Genomic DNA, 8,062 nt, shown 5'->3' with positions numbered 1-8,062 from the left:
GGTCTAGAAATGATTTTAAATTTATATTTTTACTAATTTACAATCTGCACTTAAGGTCTTCTCTTAAACAATATCAGACGTGAAGTTTGGAGTTTGAGTTTCTGTATTTCTTCCAGTATATCAAGATAAATGCATGGGATATCAGTGTGTTTGAAGAGTGCACAATCTTAAAAATAGACCTTAGATGTAACGAGTAGAACAGTTAGTAAATGCTTAATGATATATCATGACCATACAGTTGATGCAACACTTCTTAAAGATGTTAAAATCCTTACAAAGGTCGGATTTATTGCAGGATTTTTGGATTAGAATGCATTAGTTTTAGCTTGGCAGAATAAGTGCTCAGTGTAAGAATCCATGTATTAGCATCTGCTGACCCCTAGTGGTCTCACAAACTACTGCAGTACGCTACAGTTACCTTCCTCTGCAACCAAGGATGACTGTAATCACAGCTGCATGTGTGTGCATGTGTCACTGCATTTACAACTGGTAGAAATAGATCAGTGTGCTTCTGTGTCGCTCTTACAGACCCATCACCAACGTCGTCTTCTTCACACTCTGCTTAGCTGCCCACAGTTAAGCTTCTCCTGTAATTTATCTATACGTTACTGTGCTGCTTTTCCTCCGTTTCTCTTTCAGTTTCCCTTCTGATATACAACACAGGATGCACTTAGTGACCTCAAGAAATGAGACTGATGAACCTGTGTGATACTTAGGGCAAAAGTGAAATTAGTGCCTCTTTCTGTTTACTTAGGCTGCATTGTTTGCACGTTTTTAGTTGATAAATGCAGCTCACAAACGTAGGGAAAGAGAAAAGCGCTAAAAGATCAAATAAAGTTTCCTCAAAGGCTTGGAAAGAGAAAAAAAATCTAACTTACAGCAAGCAAAAAAGGGCTCGATCACACTTCTGCAGGACAGAGGTGCAGCCTCGTAGCTGACGTAAACAAAGTGGACAAAAGGCCGTAAAGACAGACGAGCAGTAAAACTCTGCATCCACACTGTTTTTAAACGGAGTTACACACTTCTTCTTTCACTTTTTAACCCTCCTGTCGTCCTGCGGGTCAAAAATGAGCCGTTTTAAAGTTTGAAAATGTGGGAAAAAAAACATATTTTCACAGTGAAACTTCTGATGTCCACATTTACAACATTTTTAGGAAATCTCTGAACATTTTTTAGTGGACAAAAGGAAATGTTAAAAAATGATTCTTTAAGAACATTTACATAAAAATCAAATTGAATCAAAAAAATGAAACAAATATTGCTTCCTTGTCTAAAAAAAATTTGAAAAATTCAGCAAAAAAAAATCCCCAAATTTATGAACATTTGCAAAACCTTCAGGGAGGAGAAAATTCCAATAATCCCTTAAAAGTTTCCCTCAAAAATTTTATTTAAAAAAAAAAGATCCCCCAAATTTGGCAAGAAAATTCTAGTAAATATTTTCAAAAAATTAGAAAAATCTTCCACACAAAAAAATCAACCAAAATCCAGTGAATTTCGCTGGATTTTGGTTGATTTTTATGTGAATGTTCTTAAAGAAAATATTAGAAGTTCTACTGACATATACATGTAATCACTTTAGATATTTTTAGGATATTTTTTGAAAATATTTACAAGAATTTTCCTGCCAAATTTGGTGGATTTTATTAAATGAAACTTTAAAGGGGAACTTTTTAGGAATTATTGGAATTTTATTCCTGAAGGTTTTTGCAAATTCTCAGAAATTTGGGGAATTTTTTATGCTGAATTTTTTTGGATTTTTTTCAGACAAGGAAACAATATTTTTGGGGGCCTTTAAATGAAGACAAGAGGAGGGTTAACACACTAATGTGAATCCTCAGCCACGGCTGCAGGGGATTTAAACCGACCAAGGAGGCCGTGGAGGTAACCCTTTGTGAAGAACTGAGTGTACACTTCACTTTCAAGTCAGAACAATGGAAAGTTCTTCCCATTCTGATAGATAAGCCCCATCCCCGTTCAGAACACCAAAGACACGGCCCTGCCTCACAGCAGTTTTTTTTCTAATCCATGAATTATGTCCAGTGTGCAGGCATGGAGCCCACCTGCGTCAGCGCATGTGTCAGCGTGACGCATTTAGTCCTGCATCACCTTGATGTTACAAACACACACTGATTTATTCTCTGGAGCACATAAAATCAGAGGCCAGGCACATCAGCAGTAATGAGAGCGCTTCATCGCCACGAACACCAGAGGGCAGCAGAGTTCCGGCTGTCCACACACCGAGGCTCAGCTCTGTGTTTGTGTTTGTGCTGGTCAGAGCGTCCTCGGTCAAAGAGCCGTCACACCTTTGATCAGGTTGACTCGTCAGGGGGTGTGCTGAGTGTGTGTGGAGTGCAGCAAAGCAGAGGAAGACGGGTGGTTCACTGAGGACTTAAATGTTTCATGCAGAAAGGCAGAAAGAGAGGCTGGACTAACAGGGATGAAGGCTTCTATGGGGGCATTTTCTCCAGGGAACAGAAACATTGGAGGTGAAGGAACTATGGTCCAAACCAGGAGTGTCCAACATGAGGCCCGTGGGCCAAAAGCGGTCCTCCAGAGGGTCCAATCCGGCCCTCAAGGTGGAAGACATTAACTGCCGATTGTAAATTGGTAAAACTATAAATTTAAAGTAATTTCTAGACCCTCACAAGTTGTTTGGATCATAAAGTAAAATACTAGATTGATCATTGTTCTTTTGTCCTTTTGTGTCTCATTTTTGTAATATTTTGTCTTGCTTTTGTTGTTTTTTCCGTCTTTTTTGTCATTTGTCTCATGCTTTTGTCGTTTTGTTTCTCGTTTCCTTTTAGTCTCGTTTGTGTTTTTTGTGCATTTTGTGTTTTGCTTTATTCATTGTTTTTGTGTGCTGTTTTTGCTGTTTTGTGTATGTTTTTTGTCTCACTCGTGTTGTTCGTCTATTTTTGTCACTTTGTTTCTCTGTTTTGTCATTTTTTCTCTAATTTTTGCCGTTTGTCCATTTTTTTGTTGCATTGTAATTTTTTGTCTCTTTTTTCCTTTGTTTCACGTTGTTTGTCTCATTTTTCTAATATTTTGTCTAGTTTTTGTTGATTTTTTGGTCTCATTTTGATCATTAAATAAAATACTGTATCGTTCTGTTCCACATCCCTGTGACTAAACATCGTGATCTGGAAGTTGTAATGTGGAAATGATAAACCGAGGCATAATGTTGTTGAAATTTAGCTTAGTTTTTTTTTTTAAGAAATGTCAGATTGTTCATAATATTTTGTACAAAACCTGAATTGTTTCTGCTCACAAGAGTAAGAAAAAACGAGAGGCAACACAGAGAAAAGAGCCGACGAATTAAAGAGAGTGGTGTCCGTGAACAAATGAGGTAGAGAGAGAAAAGGAGGGATGAAAAAGAAGAAGAAGAAGGCAGAGGGGAAGGGTGACAGCGGATGAATGAGCGGACGGGACATGAAAGGAAAGAGTGAAGGATGAGAGCGGAGGGATGGAAAGGGGAAGAAAAAGAGGAAATGGGTGGATAGAGCTGATGGATGGAAGAGGAAAGGAGAGGTGGAAGGAGAGAGGCAGAAGAAGTGTAAATATTAAAATGAATGATGTGCACTCTCCAGTCAGAAGTGCAGCTGGCAGCAGAGCAGCAAACTGACTGATGCTGGCACTAATACGACACAACAGAGAGACAGCCGCTGAGGGACGGACAGAGACAGACGTGGGGACGAACTCTTCAGTTTTTTCCTCAGGCCTGCCTCTGAAGCACAAGATGTCTGCCATTTATATCACTGCTTTTGCGTTATGATCAACCTCAAAGGCAACACCTTACCAAGCGGATGCCAAAGGGAGGTGGTTGGTGTGGATGGTGGGTGTAGAAACTGCAGAAATTTGACTACAATCGGTGTGTCTGGAGGGAGAAGGTCACTCCAAGGTAATACCATATCTCATCCTAAACACGGTCTGTCACATGAGGAACTGCAGATGTATGTCCAGAAGCCTGCATATGTGCCCAGTTCTGTGTCAGATACGATACGATACGCTGCAGCACGGCATGGCATGGTACGGTGCGGCACGGCACGATACGGTACGGTACGATACGATACGGTACAATACGATACAATACAGTACGGTACGTGCGGTACGGTACAATACGATATGGTACGTGCGGTATGGTACGATACGATATGATACGGTACAATACGATACGATACGGTGCGGTACGGTGCGGTACGATACGATACGGTACAATACGATACGATACGGTGCGGTACGATACGATACGGTACAATACGATACGATACGGTGCGGTACGGTGCGGTACGATACGGTGCGGTACGGTACAATACGATACGATACGATACGGTATGGTGCGGTATGGTACAATACGAAACGATACGGTGCGGTACGATACGATACGGTATGGTACGGTGCGGCGCGGCACGGCACGGCACAGTACAGTACGGTACAGTACGGTACGGCGATACGGTACGGGGATACGGTACGGTACAATACGATACGATACGATACGGTACGGTACGTGCGGTATGGTACGGTACGATACGATACGGTACGGTACGTGCGGTACGGTACGATACGATACGGTGCGGTACGGTGCGGTACGGTGCGGTACGATACGGTGCGGTACGGTGCGGTACGGTGCGGTACGATACGGTGCGGTACGGTACAATACGATACGGTGCGGTACGGTGCGGTACGATACGGTATGGTACGGTGCTATACGGTGCGCTACAGTACGGTACAATACGATACAATACGATATGGTATGGTACGATACGATACGGCACGTGCAGTATGGTACGGTGCGGTGTGGTGCGGCACGGCACGGCACAGCACCATACGATACGGTACGGTACGGTGCAATACGATACGGTATCGTACAATACGATACAATACGACAATTCAAGGCAAGGCAAGATAAGACATGATACGAAACAATACGACAAGGCAAGGCAAGATATGATAAGATAAGATACGATACGACAAGACAAGACAAGATACGACAAGATACGATAAACTTTATCGATCCCACAGTGGGGAAAGTTCACCGTTACAGCAGCTCCAAAAGAAAACATATAAAGGCAGTACAGGAATAAATAAGAAAAAAACGCAGTGCAAAAATTGCAGAAAACATATACAGATGATTTTTTTAAATACTCTGGAGAAGACTACAACAGGATGAGGTATCATTTATTGCACATAATTAGGTGGATGCGTGTGTAAATTGGGGGAAAAAGTGCTGCAGTAAACCGTACACAGTGAAGTTTATAATGTGTACAATCTGACAGATATTTCTGATTATTAACGTTAATTAAGATGTAAACCTGCATCGGTAATGATTACCATGCGATTGAAGGGGAGTACTAAACAAAACACAGCGTCTCTTTGTTTTTAATCTCGTCCTCAGTGTCACTGGATGAGCTGTTCGGGTTTACGACCTGGTGTGACATCACAACAGGACAGGACTCCTCCTCCAGGCTCATCTCTGCCTCTCACTGAACAGAGTAAAGCTGCGTTCCAAACAGCATACTTCTTCTTATTACATTAAGTGCGTATGACAGCCGCTCTTACAAATGATGTACGGTTTCATGATCAGTATTTCATGTTGTTCTTGTGGCGAAGCGTTGAGTGCCACAGTCACTGACAGACACGGAAACAAGGCTGAAAACCAGGGGTATTATGAGCAATGAGCACGGCAGAATTAATGATCGGAGCAGAATTTTCAGCTGAAACTTAAAACACATACTATCAGGACATGTAAGATTTGCATTAACCTGGAAAAAGCTACAAAAGGAGATCTTTAACAGCAATGCAGAAACCTAAAACTAAATCGATCCTTACTGTGCTGAAAAATTGCACATGATGGAAAAGCAACTACAAAAGGTTTTTCCAATAAGATGCACTCATGGAGCAAGAGTTACTCACAGGAAAAATTCTCCTGAAAGGATGTCCTTGAATTAAAATGACAAAAAAATGAGACAAACGATACAAAACGGAACAAAAGAGACAAAAAAATTGCCAAAAAAGTTACAAAGCAACAAAAAAAATGGACAAGCGACACAAGCGAGACAAAAAAAAACCCACAACAACGAATGAAGCAATACACAAAATCACAAAAATAAGACAAAAAACACAGGCGAGACAAAAAGGAAACACAAAATGACAGAAACACGAGAAAAATGACAAAAGTCGGATAAAAAAAGACAAAAAACAGCAAAAATAACACAAAACATGAGACGTAAAATGACAAAAATAGGAGAAAATATTAAAAAAGCGATAAACAAAATGACAAAAAAATGAGACAAGCTCCATGAAACAAAACAGGCAAAAAATTATAAAGAAAAGCTACAAAATGATTAAAAAAATGGAAAAATGACACAAACGAGACAAAAAAAATGACAAAAGCGTGGAGCGACAAAAACAATACACAAAACAACGAAGCAAAAATGACAAACACGAGCCAAAAAGGAAGCACAAAAAATGAGACAAACGACAAAAAAAGACAATAAAAACAATAAAAACAACACAAAATGAGACACAAAATGACAAAAGAACAATGAGCAACATCGTATTTCACTCCAGGAATTATTTTTAAAATTCTGCTTTTACAAAACTGAACAAACCTGCCTCGTTTCACACTAAACTGGGCCCTTCACACAAATGCAGACGGATTATTATTATGCAGCCGAAAGAAGCAAGCGCTGTACGTGACCGCACCATCCAGAGATGTACACACACACTCAGAGTGGTTTATGGGAGTCTGACGGTGGTGTTGGGGTGACGATTTTGGCCAGACGTCGTGGCTTTGGCGTGAGGACACTGCAAATAGCTGCCAATGAGGAATGAGAGGAGAGAAATGAAAAGTGATCTGGGAGGAGGGAGACTGCCTCGAGGAAAGAGAGACAGAAAGTTTTTCTTTTTCATTAATGTCAGTGTTTTCAGTCTCATCATGAAACCCGTTCAGTTAGCATTTCCATATTCTTTTGTCGTATGATATTAAGCTTCACAGATTCAGTATATTGTGTATTTCATATCATTCAAACATACAAGGTGTCCATAAAGTCTCTTTAGAATTTTAATAATTTATTACAAAGGCAGCTGATATGTTAACCAGATTTGTTTTTATTGTAATCAGTGTTTATTAAAGTCTGTAATCACACTGGAGTTGTGTGTTTCAGGTATCCTGTTGGTGAAAGAAGTGCTGTTAAATGAAACTCTTAAAAGCGGCTACTCCTCAAGAGAAGCTATGAAGATGTCACTCCCTTTGACTTCTTTCTTTGGGGTTATGTTAACCCTCCTGTCGTCCTGTGGGTCAAAACTGACTCGTTTTAAAGTTTGAAAATGTGGGAAAAAAAGATGTTTTCACAGTGAAACTTCTGATGTCCACATTTTCAACATTTTTGGGAAAATTTTTTGGTGGAAAACAAAAAGTTTAAAAATGTTTCTTCAGAACGTTCACAAAAAATCAACCAAAATCCAGCAAAATTCACTGGATTTTGTTTGATTATTTGTGAACGTTCTTAAAGAAAATATTAGAAGTTTTACGAATATATATGGAATCACTTTAGATAATTTCAGGATTTTTTTGGAAAATTTTTACTAATTTTTAAAAAAATATTTACAAGAATTTTCTTGCCACATTTGTGGATTTTTTTTTTAAATAAAACTTTTAAGGGAAACTTTAAAGGAATTATTGTAGTTTTCTTCCTGCAGGTTTTGCAAATTTTCATAAATTTGGGGAATTTTTCTCCTGAATTCTTGGATTTTTTTCAAACAAGGAAACAATATTTTTTGGTAAATGAGGATGTCCACATTTTCAACATCTTTTGGATATCTTTGAACATTTTTTTGGTGGGAAAAAAAGAAATGTTAAAAATGTACAAAAAAAAATCAACCAAAATCCAGAAAAATTCACTGGATTTTGGTTGATTTTTTTGTGAATGTTCCCAAAGAAAACATTAGAAATTTTTCTAAAATATATGGAATCACTTTAGATATTTTTAGGATTTTTCTTTGGAAGATTTTTACTCATTTTTTGAAAATATTTACAAGAATTTTCTTGCCACATTTGGGGGAT

At 39.0% G+C, this 8,062-nt stretch overlaps 1 long non-coding RNA gene across 1 annotated transcript; it reads left to right on the top strand.

The window, feature by feature from the left end:
- The first annotated feature begins 3,388 nt into the window (after positions 1 to 3,388).
- LOC127533057 (uncharacterized) lies at positions 3,389 to 6,068 on the top strand. Its single transcript, XR_007940633.1, has 2 exons — positions 3,389 to 3,898; positions 5,393 to 6,068. It is a non-coding gene; the product is annotated as an uncharacterized LOC127533057 (long non-coding RNA).
- Positions 6,069 to 8,062: the final 1,994 nt, after the last annotated feature.

This window comes from Acanthochromis polyacanthus, chromosome 3 (assembly GCF_021347895.1).
Source record: "Acanthochromis polyacanthus isolate Apoly-LR-REF ecotype Palm Island chromosome 3, KAUST_Apoly_ChrSc, whole genome shotgun sequence".
NCBI classification, from domain to species: domain Eukaryota; kingdom Metazoa; phylum Chordata; class Actinopteri; family Pomacentridae; genus Acanthochromis; species Acanthochromis polyacanthus.
This window is presented reverse-complemented; position numbering and strand designations above follow the sequence as displayed.